General features: G+C 50.2%; 1 protein-coding gene and 1 pseudogene across 2 annotated transcripts in view; both read left to right on the forward strand.

Annotated features, from left to right (window-relative positions):
- The first annotated feature begins 1,636 nt into the window (after window positions 1–1,636).
- LOC105494438 (cannabinoid receptor 2) overlaps window positions 1,637–19,954 on the forward strand; it is a 49,216-nt gene continuing 30,898 nt past the window's right edge. The window contains exon 1 of one of the 2 annotated variants that reach the window (XM_011762840.3): window positions 1,637–1,784. The gene's annotated coding sequence lies outside the window, so the exon portion shown is untranslated. Of the gene's footprint in view, window positions 1,785–15,237; window positions 15,286–19,954 lie in introns of those variants that run through there. The other variant, XM_011762841.3, reaches the window with a different exon arrangement.
- LOC105494437 (BTB/POZ domain-containing protein 6-like) lies at window positions 13,227–15,096 on the forward strand (annotated as a pseudogene).

The raw sequence follows: 19,954 nt of genomic DNA on the forward strand, positions 1-19,954 counted from the left end.
AGTTCGAACTTGTAGTAAAGATCCTTGCCGCTTGGCTTTGACTCTGGACTCTGGTGGTCTTCTTTGGGGAACAAACGGTCTGGGCATAACATCATCTATACAAAAAATTTTAAACAAATAGCTGGGTATGGTGGCACATGCCTGTACTGCCAGCTACTTGGAAGGCTGAGGTGGGAGGATCACTGGAACCCAGGAAGTTGAGGCTGCAGTGAACTATGATCATGCCGCTGTACTGCAGCCTGGGCAACAGAGAGAGACCCTGCCTCAAAAAAATAAAATAAAATAATCAGGAAGCTGCTGGCCGTGGTGACTCACACCTGTAATCCTAGCACTTTGAGAGGCCAAGGTGGGCGGATCACTTGAGGTCAGGAGTTCAAGACTAGCCTGGCCAACATAGCAAAACCCCATCTCTACTAAAACTACAAAAATTAGCTGGAGGTGGTTGCGCACACCTGTAGTCCCAGCTACTTGGGAGGCTGGGGCAGGAGAATTGCTTGAACCCAGGAGGCGGAGGTTGCAGTGAGCTGAGATTGCGCCATTGTACTCCAGCCTGGGCAACAGAGCAAGACTTGTCTCAGGCCGGGCGCGGTGGCTCACGCCTGTAATCCCAGCACTTTGGGAGGCCGAGGCGGGCGAATCACGAGGTCAGGTGATCGAGACCATCCTGGCTAACACGGTGAAACCCCGTCTCTACTAAAACTAAAAAAAACTACCCGGGCGAGGTGGCAGGCGCCTGTAGTCCTAGCTACTTGGGAGGATGAGGCAGGAGAATGGCGTGAACCCGGGAGGCGGAGGTTGCAGTGAGCTGAGATCCGGCCACTGCACTCCAGCCTGGGCGACAGAGCGAGACTCCGTCTCAAAAAAAAAAAAAAAAAAAAAAGACTTGTCTCAAAACAAAAACAAACAAACAAACAAACAAAACACACACACACACACACACACACACACACACACACACACACAGAGGAAGTTATCACATAAGTCAAAATTTCCGGTATCTCTTGGAAAATACAGCACAACTTCCAAATGCTTGGAACATCTGACAGTTTGCCTGTACTCCCAAGGAGAAAAGGTTGGCTGGAACTAAGAGGTACCTGCCCCTCTCCACTGGCCCAGATCAGGGTCTGGGGTGTGGGGCAGATACTTCTCAGCTGGACCAGGGGAGAGGGTCAGGTATCTCTCAGTTCCAGCCAGGCTTTTCCACTTGGATCCTGTGTTCCCCTTATTACCCACAGTCCCCACCACTCCCTATTGCCCCACACCAGGACCCATCACCCATTATGTTAATCTACCTGTATGCATTTGCATGTCAAAGCTCTGGCCTAGTGGTGAAGAGGTATTGGAATGGCATGTCCTTTTAGGTGATTTATTGTAATGCTGGTGCATTATCCTCATTTTACAGATAAAGAAACTTGCCTTTAGGGAGGTTAAGTGAATCAACATCTTAATGAGGCTGGATTAGAACCCAAGTCCTTTGACTTCAGGGTCTAGGCCCATGCCTCACCCTGGCCAGAGTTCGTTGTGAGAGAGGACTCAACCACAGGGCCAAGAGCATTGTGGCACCAGGGACCTGGAGGGGAAGTGGTAACAGGCACGGAAGGCCAGACCTCCTCACACTCACTCATCTGTGAGAAAGTACAAAAGCAAGAGAAAGCTGGCTTGGGGGTGGCACTCAACAGGTGCTCTGAGTGGCACCCAGGGCCAGGTCCTGGGAGAGGACAGAAAACAATTGGGACTCCTCAGCCCCCGGCAGCTCCCGGTGCCCAGTCACCCACAACACAACCGTAAGTAGCTTTTTTTGTTGTTTATTTTAGGCTTCTTCCTCATTCCACAAAACCTGTATGCTTTTTTGTTTTTTGTTTGTTTGTTTGTTTGTTTTTGAGACAGAGTTTTGCTCTGTTGACCAGGCTAAAGTATAGTGGCGCGATCTCGGCTCACTGCAACCTCTGCCTCCCAGGTTCAAGCGATTCTCCTGCCTCAGCCTCCCGTGGAGCTGGGATTACAGGTGTGCACTATCACGCCCGGCTAATTTTTGTATTTTTAGTAGAGACAGGGTTTTACCATATTGGCCAGGCTGGTCTGGAACTCCCGACTTCAGGTGATCCGCCCACCTTGGCCTCCCAAAATGCTGGGATTACAGGTGTGAGCCACTGCACCTGGCCAAAACCTGTATTCTTACCTTATCCCTTCCCTCCAGGGACACAAGAAGCCAGGTGGGCCTGTCTGGGGCAGGGGATAGATGTCATTTCAGGACACCTGGGGTTGTGGAGGACCATTCGCAGGAATGCTCAGGGCTGGCATCCTCCCCCTAGGACCAAGAATCAGGACTTTGGCTTTCATTTCATTAGAGAGACAAGAATTACACATACACACAGATGGCCTTACTGTGTGCCAGGCGCTGCCCTGAGAGCCTTTAGTGGTTTGATTTATTTAATCCTCACAACAGCTGTATGCAGTAGGCGCTATCACTATGGCCCACTTGATAGGTGGAGGCTAGGTGACTCACCTGAAATCACGCGGGCATTGAATGAGAGTATTGGCTTGAGCCTAGGCAGTCTGGCTTCGAGGCCCACCCTTCAGCCACCAGGCTATCCTGCCTTACAAGGTGTGGACTGTAGCAGTAGATGGGGGCCAGGAAAGGACAAGGGCTGGCAAAGGCCTTTGAGATGACCAGGTGAGTCCCGTGTGCTCATTTTATAGATGGGGAGACCACGAGGTAGTGTTAGGGGCACACTGGACTCAGCAGGCCAGGGGTCTGTTCTGGAGTAAGTTCTACTCAGCAGAGGGAAGAGCAATATTTTCCAGTGTGCCCTGGGGTCAGCGTCCAGGTCTGAATCCCAGCTCTGCCACTGGAAGCTCAATGGCCTCAGGCAAATCACTCATTTCTCTACCACTCAGCATCCTCTTCTGAGAAATACGGGCCTGAGACAGTCACTCACAGGCTTGTTGCCAGGGTGAACTGTCTGATGCAAGCACAGGGAGGGCAGCAGCACAGGGCTCAGGAATGGCTGTGGTGGAGAGTTTGATCTTCACCCCCTCTGCTCTTGCTGTGGATTTGAGATGAGGATAAAATGAGGCCTGGCTGCTTTTCCCTCGAATGAGTGACAAGTAGACACGTTGGCAGCATGAAAGCCAGGACGGTGGCTGGGGAGAAGTTCAGGGAGACCTCAGGAGGTGGAGTCCCAATAATCCTGGCCCCAGCTCTTTTACCACCTTGTGGCTTACCAGAAAGACCCCCTCACCTGCCCTGGGCAGGTGAAGCGTATTCTTTACCCTTTGGCCGGCTAAGGCCAGGCTAAGGCAGTGAAGAAGGGAAAATGGCAGCCTGGCTCAGTCAAGCAGAGCCCTCCAGTGCCAGCCCCATCGCTTCCCTCCTCATTTTACAGTACCAGTCACTCTTACTGCATGCCCTCAGGTGTGCGTAAAATGGTCTTCCCTTTATTCAGATTATATAACATTCAATAGGACTCTGAGCCTCATCCTATCGGGCTAGGAGGAAATGAAATGTCCAAGTGCACTGAGTTTCCCTCACTCCCACTCCCAGCCACGCACATTGACCCAGAGGACACACAGAACATAAGCGTGACGGAGGCTCCTGGGTCCTCCTACGATGGATGCCCATTGCCCAAATGGGCTTGACTGTCTGAAGTCCAGCCTTGCCCACTTCCCTGGCATGCTGGAGTCCAGATTCTTTGTAAGACCTGAAACCACTGTGTCTCATTTTGATATCCAGGATCACCCAGTGACTTTCCCAAGAGGTCCCACCATCTCTCCAGAAAGCAGAGTCCAGGTGCCCATGACCTCTGGCCCCCTCCCAGCCAAGGACAATCTCTCCTCTCCCCTTGGCTGTGGATGGCAGATGGACACTCTTCTCTCCCCACCTGCCACCCACGTGGCCTAACCTTCTCACTGCACTCAGGTTCTCAGGAAAAGACAGGCAGACGGGTTGTCTTCAAATAGCTTCTGCTTCCTATTCTCACCCCTGAAAAAAGTCCCCAAGCCGTGAGACACAAAGGGCACTCTGAAAAGAGACAGGCAGCCCTATCTTACAGATAAGAAAAAGCAAGACTCAGCAGCAGTGTTGACTTGCTCAGTGTCACATAGCCAAGGAATAGCGGAGCCAGTGTGAGCGGAGCCAGTGTGAGCAGAGTCCTGCGCTGTGGGTTCAGAGCGTGTGCTATCAGTCACGTGGAATCACATGGAAACCCAAGTCTCCCTCATCAATTACTCAGGCGACCTGGCGCAAGTCACATCACCTTTCTGAACCTCAGTTTCTTCAACTCTAAAAATGACACTATCATAGCATTCCCAACCTGCCTCAAAGGGGCTCTTGTTTTGTTTGTTTGTTTGTTTATTTTCTTTTTCTTCTTTCTTTCTTTTTTTTTTTTTTTTGAGACAGTGTTTTGCTCTTGTTGCCCAGGCTGGAGTGTAATGGCACGATCTCGGCTTACCACAACCTCTGCCTCCTGGGTTCAAGCAATTCTCCTGCCTCAGCCTCCCAAGTAGCTGGGATTACAGGCACGTACCATAATGCCCAGCTAATTTTGTATTTTTAGTAGAGATGGGGTTTTTGCATGTTGGCCAGGCTGGTCCCAAACTCCCGACCTCAGGTGATCCACTCTTGTTTTTTTCTTAAGCGAACATTGATGAAGAATTTATTACACATTTGAGCTCTGTGACCGTTCCTCATTCAGTCCTCACCACAGTCTAGGAGGGGGCTGCTATCACTAACCACATTTGCAAGGTGAGAAACTGAAGCTCACACAAGCTTAAGACTTGTCCAAGGGGCCGGGCATGGTGGCTCACACCTGTAATCTTGGCACTTTGGGAGGCACAGGCAGGAGGATAGCTTGAGCTCAGCAGTTCAAGACCAGTCTAGGAAACACAGTGAGACCCTCTCTTTACAAAAAAAAAAAAAAAATTAAAAAATTAGCCAGGCGTGGTGGCACATGCCTGTGTTCCCAGCTACTCAGGAGGCTGAGGTGGAAGGATTGTTTAAGCCTGGGAGATTGAGGCTGCAGTGAGCTATTATTGCCTGGGCAATTGAGCAAGTTCCTGTCTCAAAAAAAAAAAAAAAAAAAAGAAAGAAAGAGAGAGACTTGTCCATGGTCCCACAACTGGTGGTAATGGCAAAGCTGAGACTCAAGTCCAGGTCAATCTGGATCCAGAACCGAGTCATATTGTGGTGGAAATCAAATAGGAGAACGGGAGTGGAAATGCTTCTAGGTACAGAGATGCAGTGCCGGCTCGGGGAATCATCACCACGGTTGTCTTTACTGTGTCGCTTGCCGGGCTGTGTTTCAGATGCCATCAGGTGGACAACCTGAGAACCTGTGCTGGGGAGGAAACTGGGGGGATATCATATGAATATGGCTGGCTTCTCTCCCCCCACCCCAAACTGAGCAGTCCAATCCAGTCCTGCGAGGTGTCCACGCTGTGCCAAGACCCTGAGGCTCTAGCCCTTGGCCCAGGTGACTTCCTGTTTTCAGGATGATTTCTGACAGAGCTTCCCTGCCTGTGCTTAGGCATTATCTTATGTAATCCTCACCTCGGTCCTATAAAGACACTTCTCTTTCTCTCCCCAAGCGATAAACGAGGACGCTAAAGTCTTGGGAGAGGGCATAGTGGGAACCCACGCATGGCCAAGGCTCTCAGCCTCCAGCTACGCTGCAGGGACACCAGAAGAGTAAGATCAGGTCTCAGCCTTCTTCCAGCAGAACGCAGAACAGTGTAAAACTGTTCTCTTTTCCCTCCATCTCCTGGGGAGAGAAAGGATGTACTCAGTCCTCACTCCATGCAGCAAAGACCTCAAATGCCAAGGAGAGACAATGACAGACAAGGGCAGATTAATGGGGGAGGAACTGCATGGTGGAGACAGGGCCGAGCAGGGAGGAAAGGATTCCCCAGCAGGCGAGGGAGTGAAGGCTGCTGGGGCCCCATCCAGTCGGGGAGGATGTGGGTGAGCCCGTGAGCAGAGTTGACTTCATGGTTCGGTGTCCCATGAGCTTCACGGCTTTTCCTCCCCTCCCCCACGTGCTCCCACTGCCCAGAGAGGAGGTCTCTGATCTTCTGCTCATACAGTGAGTCAAAGACAGCTTTTCCCACTCCCCTACCCCCACCACCCCACCCATCTCTCAGCAGCTCCCTTGCCTCCCTAGAGGTTGAGGCCACCCCTAAGTTCCTCTTTGAGAGCCACAGCTGCGTTCACGGTGTTGCCTCCATCCACATTCATTGAGTTTGTCCTCTGTGTCTCCCCCTGGGTCTGTTTGGGTCCTGGAGACTCTGATGGAGCTGGGAGCTGGAGAATAGAGCCCACTGAGAGCAAGGGAGGAGCCAGAGGCTGCTTCACCGACCTTCTGTAGCCCTCCCTCCCTTCCAATGGGCCCATTTCACAGATGAGACCACCAAGGCTTAGACACAACAGGCAGAGACAGGAGTCAAACCCAAGTCTGTCTTCCCACTACTTTCTACCAGTTTTTCCCACCAGGCAAGGAGATGTTCCAGAAGGTTCACATCATTAGAAGGTCTTAATTCCTGTTTCCATTTTTAAAAAAATTAGTGAATAATTATTGTAATGTTTAAAAGATATTTTTCTCAATGTGAGATCTTCCTAGGATAAGTGGAAGAATCAAATCCGGCAGTTATAGCCAGGCATCGCTTGAGCCCAGGAATTCAAGGCTGCAGTGAGCTGAGATTGGGCTACTGCACTCTAGCCTGGGTGACACAGCAAGATCCCTATCTCCAAATAAATATTTAAAAAGGGATAATTGGCCAGGCATGGTGGTTCATGCCTGTAATCCCAGCACTTTGGGAGGCCCAGGCGGGCAAATCATGAGGTCAGGATATCAAGACCATGCTGGCCAACATGGTGAAACCCCATCTCTACTAAAAATACAAAAATTAGCTGGGCGTGGTGGCACATGACTGTCATCCCGGATACTCAGGAGGCTGAGGCAGGAGAATTGCTTGAATCAGGGAGCCAGAGGTTGCAGTGAGCTGAGATAGTGCTACTGCAGCCTGGTAACAGAGGAAGACTCCATCTCAAAAAAAAAAAAAAAAAAAAAAAGCAGCGATAGTTAGTGGTGATAGAACAAACTATCTCATGACTCACAACCAGGCAATCAGTCATTCAGCCACAGCTTTGGCTGATACATGGCTTTACATCGTTTTTGCTCTTAATCTGATATCATTTAATTTATACACTTACTGAGCCAATGATTAAAGACAGCATAAGAAACTGATGTCAAAAATACAAGGAAGCTGGGTATGGTAACTCACGCCTGTAATCTCAGCACTTTGGGAGACTGAGGTAGGCGGATCACTTGAGGCCAGGAGTTTGAGAGCAGCCTGGCCAACATGGTGAAACCCCATCTCTACTAAAAAAATACAAAAATTAGCCAGGTGTAGTGGCAATGCCTGTAATCCCAGCTACTTGGGAGGCTGAGGCCGGAGAATTGCTTGAACCTGGGCAGCAGAGGTTGCAGTGAGCTGAGATCACACCCTGCACTTCAGCCTGGGCAACAGAGCAAGACTCCATTTCAAAAAAAAAAAAAAAGAAAAGAAGAGAAGACAAAATATGAGGAAACGACGGTGTTAACTCCTCTGCAGATTTGCTTCAAGATTCTTTTTTCTCTCTTTTTTTTTTTGAGACAAGGTCTCCCTCTATCACCAGGCTGGAGTGTAGTGGCGCAATCTCAGCTCACTGCAACCTCTGCTTCCCAACCTCTGCCTCCTAGGTTCAAGAGATTCTCCTGCCTCAGACCCCCATGTAGCTGGGATTACAGGTGCATGCCACACACCTGGCTAATTTTTTCGTGTTTTTAGTAGAGATAGGGTTTCACCATGTTGGCCAGGCTGGTCCTGAACTCCTGACCTCAGGTGATCTGCCCACCTCGTTCTCCTAAAGTGCTGGGATTATAGGAGTGAGTCGCCATGCTCGGCTTGCTTCAAGATTCATAAATTACATTTATCTGATCAACTTTCTTATATGGCATATTAGAGAAATCCTAGTACTTCACAACATTTCAAAGGTTGGTAAGAAGAGAGAATAAGATGTATTCTATCTTTTCCTGTACTGGGCATAAAAGAGATCTACACCTGCAAGGCATATACAGAGAGGCATGCAAATAGGGCCCTGAGACATGACTTTTCTTCTCTTTTTTTTTTTTTTTGAGACAGAGTTTCACTCTTTTTGCCTAGGCTGGAGTGCGATGGCGCAATCTCGGCTCACCGCAACCTCCGCCTCCCGGGTTCAAGCGATTCTCCTGCCTCAGCCTCCCGAGTAGCTGGGATTACAGGCATGTGCCACCACCCCGGCTAATTTTGTATTTTTAGTAGAGACGGGGTTTCTCCATGTTGGTCAGGCTGGTCTTGAACTCCCGACCTCAGATGATCCACCTGCCTCGGCCTCCCAAAGTGCTGGGATTACAAGCGTGAGCCACCGTGCCCGGCCTATATTTTTTCTTTTCTTTTTTTTTTTTTTTTTTTGGACACAGAGTCTCACTTTGTCACCCAGGCTGGAGTGCAGTGGTGCAATCATGGCTCCCTGAAGCCTTGACCTCCTAGACTCAAGCCATCCTCTCATCTCAATCTCCTAAGTAGCTGGGGCTATAGGCACATGCCACCCCTCCCAGCTCGATGAGACCTATTTTATCTCATCATATAGCAAACAGAAAATTACTTTTAGAAAGTATAAACTGGCTGGGTGCGGTGGCTCACGCCTATAATCCCAGCACTTTGGGAAGTGCTGAAGCTCAAGCTGGATCATTTGAGCTCAGAAGTTCAAGACCAACGTGGGCAACATGGCAAAACTGCAGGCAGGCAGGCAAGGCAGGCAAGGCAGGGAGGCAAGGCAGGGAGGGAGATTTAAAAAAGAGAAAAATTTAAACAATACAGTTATTGTAAATAGTACATTTGATTTAAAATCACAGGCCGGGCGCGGTGGCTCAAGCCTGTAATCCCAGCACTTTGGGAGGCCGAGACGGGCGGATCACGAGGTCAGGAGATAGAGACCATCCTGGCTAACACGGTGAAACCCCGTCTCTACTAAAAAATACAAAAAACTAGCCGGGCGAGGTGGCGGGCGCCTGTAGTCCCAGCTACTCGGGAGGCTGAGGCAGGAGAATGGTCTAAACCCGGGAGGCGGAGCTTGCAGTGAGCTGAGATCGGGCCACTGCACCCCAGCCTGGGCGACAGAGCGAGACTCCGTCTCAAAAAAAAAAAAAAAAAAAAGGAAGTGATTTTTTTTTTTTTTTTTTTTTTTTTTGAGACAGAGTCTCGCTCTGTCGCCCAGGCTGGAGTGCAGTGGCGCGATCTCGGCTCACTGCAAGCTCCGCCTCCCGGGTTCACGCCATTCTCCTGCCTCAGCCTCCCGAGTAGCTGGGACTACAGGCGCCCACAACCGCGCCCGGCTAATTTTTTGTATTTTTAGTAGAGACGGGGTTTCACCGTGGTCTCGATCTCCTGACCTTGTGATCCTCCCGCCTCGGCCTCCCAAAGTGCTGGGATTACAGGCGTGAGCCACCGCGCCCAGCCAAAATCACTTCCTTTTTCATGGGCCAGAGAAAATTATGAAATAGCTCCAGTAATTTCCTCTGGGGTTTATAAAATTAAGTTTTCTATGGCCCACACATCCCATTTAATCCTCACAACAGTGCTGAGTGGAGATATTTTCATTATTCCCATTTTACAGACAAGGACAGTGAGGCTCAAGGAGACGACGTAATTTGCACGAGAGACCACAGCTTTAATAAGGGGCAGGAGGTGGGTACAGTGGCGTGGGCCTGGAGTCCCACTACTGGAGAGTCTGAGGGAGGAAGACAGCTTAAGCCTAGTTCTCCAAAAAACATCAGAGTGGGAGCAGAATCAGAACTCACAACTATGATTCAGGCTGCCTCTGTCTACCTATTTCCTCCTTATTCTCAGTTGGTTCCGAAAGTAAGTTCAGGACCAACTGAGAATCTGTGTTCAGAACCAATTGAGAATCTCTTTTACACAGAGCAGGAACGGGAACTAGAAATCCAGGCTGCCTTGCAAGTTTGGCTCCCAAGGCCTGAGACTGGCTTGATAGAGTGTTGGCTTGACAGAGTGTCCTGTGATCCCACTAGATCCCAAATCCCAGGCCAGAGATTGTAACATGTCTTCTTTGTTATAGTCCCAGTGACCAAAAGCCAACAGATGCACAAATGCACCTTAATTCTATTATAGAGAGGTAGAAGGAACTTACAGGTCAGCTCCCCAGATGTCTGGCCTATCCCTGCCGTTCCTCTTCTCTCCATGGCCTGAGTCCCCATGCCAGGCTTAATTCATCCATCAGCCTCTGCCCAGCTTGTCCCTTTGTCCCCTCCAGCCCTTTTGCCACCACTCACAGATCTTACCAGCCCCATGAGTCAAGCCTCTCTGCTGATGCTGGTTTCCCCAGCTACAGAACAGGAGTGATACTAGTCCCCCATCATGTACTTGTGTGTAGAATATATAATATGGAAATATATACAATATATAAAGTGCAAAGATGGCTGGGCGTGGTGGCTCACACCTGTAATCCCAGAACTTTGGGAGGCCGAAGCAGGTGGATCACCTGAGGTCAGGAGTTCAAGACAAGCCTGGCCAACATGGTGAAACCCCGTCTCTACTAAAAATACAAAAACTAGCTGGCATGCTGACAGGTACCTGTAATCCCAGCTACTTGGGAAGCTGAGGCAAGAGAATTGCTTGAACCTGGGAGGCAGAGGTTGCAGTGAGCCGAGATCCACTACACTCCAGCCTGGGTGACAGGGCCAGAGTCATCTCAAAAAAAAAAAAGAAAGAAAAGAAAAGTGCAGAGAATAGTGCCTGACACACAGTATACAGTAGGTACGATTTCAGTATTAGTTGCTACTATTGTCATAATCACCAGAGTGTTTCAAGAGCTGAGCCTCCGTGGCTCTCCACATCGCTTCACAAACTCCCCTCTTCTGTTCTGGGAACCAGCCTGAATTGCAACCGCAACCCCCAACCGATGCAACCCTATAAGCAAACCAGAATCATGGCTAGGGCAGGGGCTCTACCCTTTGGGATCTGACCAAGCCAGGAAGAGATAGAGTGGCCTGAAGGCAAATCGCAGGTGATTCAGAATGTTCATTATGTGGTTAACCCTATCCTACTCCTGCTTTAGAAAGAAGCCACCATGAAAAGTCCTCATCATCAGGGGCAGGCCTCTCTGTCCCCTGGTTATAATGCCTACTTTGTATGAAAGTTGCCTTTCCTACAGAGAGCACTTCATGGACAGAACGGGGGACTGGCCACTTCCAGGAGTGATTTTAACAATGCTCCTCCCACCCCCAGTCAAATGCATACTTCCCAATGGCTGACTGAGATTTCACAGTAACAGGCTACCCTCAGGTGAAGGAGATCCACACATGCTAATCAGTCATTTACACTTTAACATCACAGAGCATCACATAATTTTCTGTAGTAGACTTTCTTTGAAAGAGGGAGATAGGCCTTTTAGTTCTTGTTATAAAAATGAAGATTGGCCAGGCACAGTGGCTCACACTTGTAATTCCAGCACTTGGAAGCAGCACCAGGTGGATCACCTGAGGTCAGGAGTTTGAGACCAGCCTGGCCAACATGGTGAAGCCTTGTCTCTAATAAAAATACAACAACAACAAAAAAAATAGCTGGGCGTGGTGGCAGGCTCCTATAATCCCAAACTACTCGGGAGGCTGAGCCAGGAGAATCACTTGAACCTGGGAGACAGAGGCTGCAGTGAGCCGAGATCACACCACCGCACTCCAGCCTGGGTGACAGAGCGAGACTCCAAAACAAAAAACAAACAAACAAGCAAACAAAAACCCCAGAGGATCCGAGTGACATCCCCTGGATCACAAGGGAGCTCCCTCATGGGGCAAAGCTAAGATGCCTGTCTTCAGGCAGTGTGAACTCTAGAATCTGGTAAAGCAGAAAATGGGGAGCCCAAATGCAATTTTTCAACATTTCAAAGGGCCCCCCAGAAAGATTAGAGAGAAGTCACCAGGAGAAAGCCACAGGAGCCAGCTGAGCAACTTGGAGGCAGGCCCCTGTGACAGTTGCAGGCCTGGGCACAGGGTTGGGTTACATCCGGCTCTGCTCTTTTGTGCAACCTCAGACAAGTCACTGCATCTTTGCGCCTCGGTCTCCTTGTCTGCAAAACAGAGATGATGATAATAGGATCACCCTTCCTGACTTACTGTGAGGATTAATTGCGTTTTACACAACTAAGCTCCCCACAATCCCATTTTCACCCTTGCATTTATGGCCTGGCAGGTTAGGTTCTGCAAGGCTGTTTCACAGATCCTTTGAGGAGCACTTTTGATATGTTAACCCAGGCATGCCCTTCTTACTGATGCACGTTAAAAAAAAAAAAATGCTTTTTTTTTGGTTTGTTTTAGACAAAGCCTGGGGTCTCTGTCACCCAGGCTGGAGTGAAGTGGCACGTTCACGGCTAGCTGTAGCTTCAACCACCTGGGCTCAAGTGGTCCTCCCACCTCAGCCTCCCAAGTATCTGGGACCACAGTCATGCACCACCACCCCTGGCTAATTTTTTTTATTTGTAGCGGCAGGGTCTTCCTATGTTGCCCAGGCTTGTCTTGAACTCCTGGGCCCAAGGGCTTCTCCCACCTCAGCCTCCCAAATTCCTGGGATTACAGGTGTGAGTCACTGCACCCGGCCTCACTTTGAAAATCAGAAAGCAGGTTACCCTCCTTGAGGATGTTTGCAAGTGTCAAAGAGAATACCTCCAACCAATCCACTAAGAAACAGTTATTGTTGGCCGGGCGCGGTGGCTCAAGCCTGTAATCCCAGCACTTTGGGAGGCCGAGACGGGCGGATCACGAGGTCAGGAGATCGAGACCATCCTGGCGAACACCGTGAAACCCCGTCTCTACTAAAAAAATACAAAAAACTAGCCGGGCGAGGCGGCGGGCGCCTGTAGTCCTAGCTACTCGGGAGGCTGAGGCAGGAGAATGGCGTAAACCCGGGAGGCGGAGCTTGCAGTGAGCTGAGATCCGGCCACTGCACTCTAGCCCGGGCCACAGAGCCAGACTCCGTCTCAAAAAAAAAAAAAAAAAAAAAAAAAAGAAACAGTTATTGTTGCGGCCGGGCCTGGCCGGACTGCGCTAGGTTAGGCTCTGGCAGGGTCGCAAGGGCGGGGGTGGCAGGGGCACGGGTGGCAGCCCCGCGGGTCGCAGCGCCGCCGCCGCCGCCCATGCATGCTGCTGCCCCTGGCCTGCCTTCACCGCCGCGTCGCTCAGCGCCCGACCTCCCTGCTTTTGCTTGCAGAACCGCTCCCGAGGCCCCCGTGCGGCGCGAGGGCGCGGGCGGGGATCCACAGGCGCCGAGGCTGCCCCCAAGGCCCCATTCACGGCGGCGGACCTAGCCAACAGCAATGCCGGCGCCGCTGTGGGCAGGAAGGCCGGGCAGCGCAGCCTGCACAGCGCCCCCGCGCCCGCGCCTCCCACACTCTGCAACAACCACCTGGAGAGCCCGGAATGGCGGTGCTGCCGCCCCACGCTGCGCGAGAGGAACGCGCTCATCAACAACGAGCTCGGCCGGGTGCGGTGGCTCACGCCTGTAATCCCAGCACTTTGGGAGGCCGAGACGGGCGGATCATGAGGTCAGGAGATCGAGACCATCCTGGCTGACACGGTGAAACCCCGTCTCTACTAAAAATACAAAAAATTAGCCCGGCGCGGTGGCGGGCGCCTGTAGTCCGAGCTACACGGGAGGCTGAGGCAGGAGAATGGCGTGAACCCGGGAGGCGGAGCTTGCAGTGAGTGGAGATCGCGCCGCTGCACTCCAGCCTGGGCGACAGAGCGAGACTCCGTCTCAAAAAAAAAAAAAAAAAAAAAACAACGAGCTCATGGCCGATGTGCACTTTGTCTTGGGGCCCCCGGGGGCGACCAGGACGGTGCCCGCCCACAAGTACGTCCTGGCTGTCGCAGCTCCGTCTTCTATACCATGTTCTACGGGGACCTGGCGGAAGTCAAATCTGAAATTCACATTCCAGACGTGGAGCCCGTAGCCTTTCTGATCCTCTTAAAGTACATGTACAGTGATGAGATCGATCTGGAAGCTGACATGGTGCTGGCCACTCTGTACGCTGCTAAGAAGTACATCGTCCCAGCATTGGCAAAAGCCTGCATCAACTTTCTGGAGACAAGTCTGAAAGCCAAGAACGCCTGCGTCCTGCTGTCCCAGAGCCGGCTGTTTGAGGAGCCCGAGCTGACGCAGCGCTGCTTGGAGTTCATCGACGCACAGGCCGAGATGGTCTTGCGGTCCGAAGGCTTTTGTGAGATAGACCGGCAGACATTGGAGATCATTATCACTCGGGAGGCCTTCAACACCAAGGAGGAGGTGGTCTTCGAGGCCCTCCTGAACTGGGCCGAGGCAGAGTGCAAGAGGCAGGGGCTACCAGTCACCCCAGGAAACAAGAGGCACGTTTTGGGGCGAGCCCTCTAGCTGGTCCGAATTCCAACCATGACCCTAGAGGAATTTGCCAAGCGCGCTGCGCAAGCAGACATCCTGACTCTGGAGGAGACCCACGCCATCTTCCTGTGGTACACGGCCACCAACAAGCCCCGCCTGGACTTCCCCCTGACCAAGAGGAAGGGCCTCTCCCCGCAGAGGTGCCACCGATTCCAGTCTTCTGTTTACCGCAGCAACCAATGGCAGTACCGCGGGCACTGTGACAGCATCCAGTTTGCAGTGGACAGAAGGGTATTTATTGCGGGGCTGAGCCTGTATGGGTCCAGCTCTGGGAAGGCTGAGTACAGCGTGAAGATTGAGCTCAAGCGGCTCGGGATGGTTCTGGCTCAGAACCTGACCAAGTTCATGTCGGACGGATCCGGTAACACCTTCCCGGTCTGGTTTGAACACTCGGTCCAGGTTGAACAAGACATCTGCTACACCGCCAGTGCTGTCCTGGATGGCAGCAACCTCAGCTACTTTGGGCAGGAGGGGATGACGGAAGTGCAGTGCGGAAAGGTGGCCTTCCAGTTCCAGTGCTCCTGGGACAGCACCAACGGGACTGGGGTCCAGGGTGGGCAGATCCCTGAGCTCATCTTCTGTGCCTGAGGTGCCCAGGGAGGCTGCAGCAGGTCGGCCAGTGAGTGGAGGGGAAGTCAGGACACTAACTGCTTCTTGACACCATGAAAGGCCACATTTAACCTTGTCTGTCTTTGGCATGTAGTCAACTGAAGCTTGATTCTGTGAAGTAGGCACCTTTTCCACACAGCCAGAGCTGGAGGATTGGAGTCTTAGGCATCTCTGGTACACTGGGGTACATGTCTCAGGTGGAGGAAGATTTAGGGCACAACACAGGCCCCAGATCCCCTCCCAGTGGCACCCATGCCACCTGCTTTGAGGGGTTGGATGTTCCTGCCACGCTCTTGGATACTAAGTGGTTCCAAGCTTCACTTTAGACCTTCCTTACACATTTAAAATTGGCAAAAAGTCACTTAAAATAATGGACTTCTGTAATAAAGCTTGCCAAAAATTAAAAAATATTAAATAAATAAATAAATAAATAAATAAACAAACAAACAAAGTTACTGAGCAGTGACCATGGGTGAGGCAGCTGCACTTAAGATACAGGGGTGAGGCCGGGTGCGGTGGCTCAAGCCTGTAATCCCAGCACTTTGGGAGGCCGAGGCGGGCGGATCACAAGGTCAGGAGATCGAGACCACAGTGAAACCCCGTCTCTACTAAAAATACAAAAAATTAGCCGGGCGCGGTGGCGGGCGCCTGTAGTCCCAGCTACTCAGGAGGCTGAGGCAGAAGAATGGCGGGAACCCGGGAGGCGGAGCTTGCAGTGAGCTGAGATCGCGCCACTGCACTCCAGCCTGGGCAACAGCGTGAGACTCCGTCTCAAAAAAAAAGAAAAAAAAAAAAAGATACAGGGGTGAACAAAACAGAGAGTAAGCCCTCACCTCACTCCCGTGGAGCGACCATTCTAGTGTCCTATTACTCAAATCAGTCTCCCCCAGCATTTGAGGATCAGAGTTTTTAAGGACAATTTGGTTGCCGGAAGCATGGCTCAATAAAATGGTCCAAGGTGGGAAGGATAAAAATAAGATCAGGGAGGCCGGGCGCGGTGGCTCATGCCTGTAATCCCAGCACTTTGGGAGGCCAAGGCGGGCGGATCACCTGAGGTCAGGAGTTCAAGACCAGCCTGATCAACATGGAGAAACCCCATTTCTACTAAAAATGCAAACTTGGCCGGGCATGGTGGCATATGCCTGTAATCCCAGCTACTTGGGAGGCTGAGGCAAGAGAATTGCTTGAACCTGGGAGGCGGAGGTTTCAGTGAGCTGAGATCATACCACTACATCCCAGCCTGGGTAACAAGAGTGAAACTCTGTCTCAAAAAAAAAAAAAAATGAGATCAGGGAAGAGATGGTTGCCCGGAGGTATAAGACAGACCCCGTGCCCTTCTGTCTGTAAGCCCCTAGGGGTTCACCTTGCCTGCCACCTAGACAGAGCCAATTCATTGAGACAGGAGAATTGCAATAGAGAAAGAGTAATTTACGCAGAGCTGGCTGTGCGGGAGACCGGAATTTTATTATTACTCAAATCAGTCTCCCCCAGCATTCGAGGATCAGAGTTTTTAAGGACAATTTGGTTGTTTGCGGGGAGCCAGTGAGCCAGGAATGCTGATTGGCCAGGGATGAAATCACAGGGAGTCGAAGCTGTCCTCTTGCTCTGAGTCAGTTCCTGGGTGGGGGCTGCAAGATCAGATGAGCCGGATTATGGATTTGGGTGGGGCCAGTTGATCCATCAAGTGCAGGGTCTGCAAAATATCTCAAGCTCTGATCGTAGGAGCAGTTTAGGGAGGGTCAGAATCTTGTAGCCTCCAGCTGCATGACTCCTAAACCATAGTTTGTTTTCTTTCTTTTTTTCTTTCTTTCTTTTCTTTTTTTTTTCTTTCTCTCTCTCTCTTTCTTTCTTTCTTTCTCTTTCCTTCTCTCTCTTTTTTTTTTTTTTAGACTGAGACCCCTCTGTGCACAGGCTGGAGTGCAGCAACACAATCTCCGCTCACTGCACCCTCCACCTCCCAGGTTCAAGCGTGCACCACCACACCTGGCTAACTTTTGTATTTTTAGTAGAGACAGAGTTTCACCATGTTGGCCAGGCTGGTCTTAACTCCTGACCTCAAGTGATCCACCAGCCTCAGTGCTGGGATTACAGGCAACGCCACCACACCAGACCCTAAACCATAATTTCTAATCTTGTGGCTAATGTTAGTCCTACAAAGGCAATCTAGTCCCCAGGCAAGAACGAGGTGTACTTTGGGAAAGGGCTGTTATCCTCTTAGTTTTAAACAAAGTTTCTCCCAAAGTTAGTTCAGCCTACGCCCAGGAATGAACAAGGACAGCTTGGAGATTAGAAGCAAGATAGAGTTGGTTAGGTTAGATCTCTTTCACTGTCTCAGTCATAATTTTGCAAAGGTGGTTTCACATCTAGGCTGCCCAACTTCTGTGGACAGGGTCTGGCATCAGGTATATGAGTTTGAATTCTGACTCTGCCATTTACAAACTTTGTGACCTTGGCAAATCCATCTAGCTAAGCCTCTGGTTCCTCATAGATAAGATAGTGAAAATGAGACAGTCTATCTCCAAGGGCAGTTTGGAGGATAAAGGAGACAGTGCATTTCTTTGTGGTAACAACATTTAAAATCTACTCTTTTAGCAATTTTGATACATGTATCATAACATCACATTGTATTCCATAAATGTCATGCTCGTCCCTGTGAAGAGACCACCGAACAGGCTTTGTGTGAGCAACATGGCTGTTTATTTCACCTGGGTGCAGGCGGGCTGCCTGAAAAGAGAGTCAGCGAAGGGAGATAAGGGTGGGGCCGTTTTATAGGATTTGGGTAGGTAAAGGAAAATTACAGTCAAAGGGGGGTTGTTCTCTGGCGGGCAGGAGTGGGGGTCACAAGGTGCTCAGTGGGGGAGCTTTTTGAGCCAGGATGAGCCAGGAAAAGGAATTTCACAAGATAATATCATCGCTTAAGGCAAGGACGGGCCATTTTCACTTCTTTTGTGGTGGAATGTCATCGGTTAAGGCGAGGCAGGGCATTTGCACTTCTTTTGTGATTCTTCAGTTACTTCAGGCCATCTGGGTGTATACGTGCAAGTCACAGGGGATGCGATGGCTTGGCTTGGGCTCAGAGGCCTGACAATAAATATATACAATTATTATTTGTCCATCGAAAATAGAATGAAAACATTTAAAAATAATATATAGTACGGGCCAGGTGCGGTGGCTCATGCCTGTTATCCCAGCATTTTGGTAGGTGGAGGCGATTGGATCACCTGAGGTCAGGAGTTGGAGACCAGCCTGGCCAACATGGCGAAACCCTTTCTCTACTATAAATACAAAATTAGCTGGGCATGGTGGTGCACATCTGTAATCCCAGCTACTCGGGAGGCTGAGGCAGGAAAATCACTTGAACCCGGGAGGTGGAGGCTGCAGTGAGCTGAGATTACGCCACTGTACTCCAGCCTGGGCAGCAGAGCAAGACTCTGTCTAAAAAAAAGAAAAAAAAAAAAAAAAAGGCTGGGCACAGTGGCTCACGCCTGTAATCCCAGCACTTTGGAGGCTGAGGTGGGCGGACCACAAGGTCAGGAGATCAAGACCATCCTGGCTAACACAGTGAAACCCCGTCTCTACTAAAAATACAAAAAAATAAAAAATAAAAATTAGCCAGGCGTGGTGGTGGGTGCCTGTAGTCCCAGCTACTTGGGAAGCTGAGGCAGGAGAATGGCGTGAACCCGGGAGGCAGAGCTTGCAGTGAGCCAAGATTTTGCCACTGCACTCCAGGCTGGGTGACAGAGTGAGACTCCATCTCAAAAACAAACAAAAAAAAAAATAAAAAAATAAAAATGGTATAGATTTGAACAATAACAGAAAAGGACACAGTGCTTGTAAAAGGCCTTTCACAGTGCCTACCACAAAGGAAGAACTCAGGAGAGAGTGGCAAATTTATTTTCTTCACATAGTTTAACCACAAGAACATATTGCAACAGTTTGCATGAAGTGGAGATAAGAATCCAGCTGCCTTCTCATAAACCAGACAATTAAAGAGATTTGCCAGAAAAAGTTATTTTCATTTAAAAATATGTTATTTCAGGGCAGGTGAGGTGGCTCATGCCTATAATCCCAGCACTTTGGGAGGCTAAGGCAGGTGGATCACAAGGTCAGGAGTTCAAGACCAGCCTAGCCAACATGGTGAAACCCTGTCTCTACTAAAAATACAAAAATTAGCGGCGTATGGTGGCACGCACCTGTAGTCCCAGCTACTCGGAAGGCTGAGGTGGAAGAATGGCTTGAAACTGGGAGGCAGAGTTTGCAGTGAGCCGAGATCGCACCACTGCACTCCAGCCTGGGTGAGAGTGGGACTACTCCAGCCAGAGTGAGACTCCGTCTCAAAAAAAAAAAAAAAATTTTTCTATTGACATGCAATAGGATTATTAATTTTTTTTAAGTTCTCAGTTTCAGTCTCTAATACAGCAAGTACTAATAGGTGTAACCTACATCAACAAAAGCTCTTTATTGCCAGGTAACTTTTAAGACAGTAAAGGGTCACTGAGACCACGAAGTTTGAGAACTGCTGCTCCAGGCTTTCATGATCTGCCTTTCTCACGCCATCTCTTTCGCAATCTGACAACACCCCCATTTTCTGCCCCGTGTGATTAATTGCATAACTTCCATGTTGGAAGGACCTTTTGAGATCTCATCAAAAAACCACTCCAGGCAGGGTGCAGTGGCTCACACCTGTAATTCCAGCACTATGGGAGGCCAAGGCAGGTGGATCACCTGAGGTCAGGAGTTCAAAACCAGCCTGGCCAAAATAGTGAAACCCCATCTCTACTAAAAATAGAAAAATGGTGGCAGGCACCTGTCATTCCAGCTACTTGGGAGGCTGAGGCAGGAA

Source organism: Macaca nemestrina, chromosome 1, assembly GCF_043159975.1.
Source record: "Macaca nemestrina isolate mMacNem1 chromosome 1, mMacNem.hap1, whole genome shotgun sequence".
In the NCBI taxonomy this organism is placed as follows: Eukaryota; Metazoa; Chordata; class Mammalia; order Primates; family Cercopithecidae; genus Macaca; species Macaca nemestrina.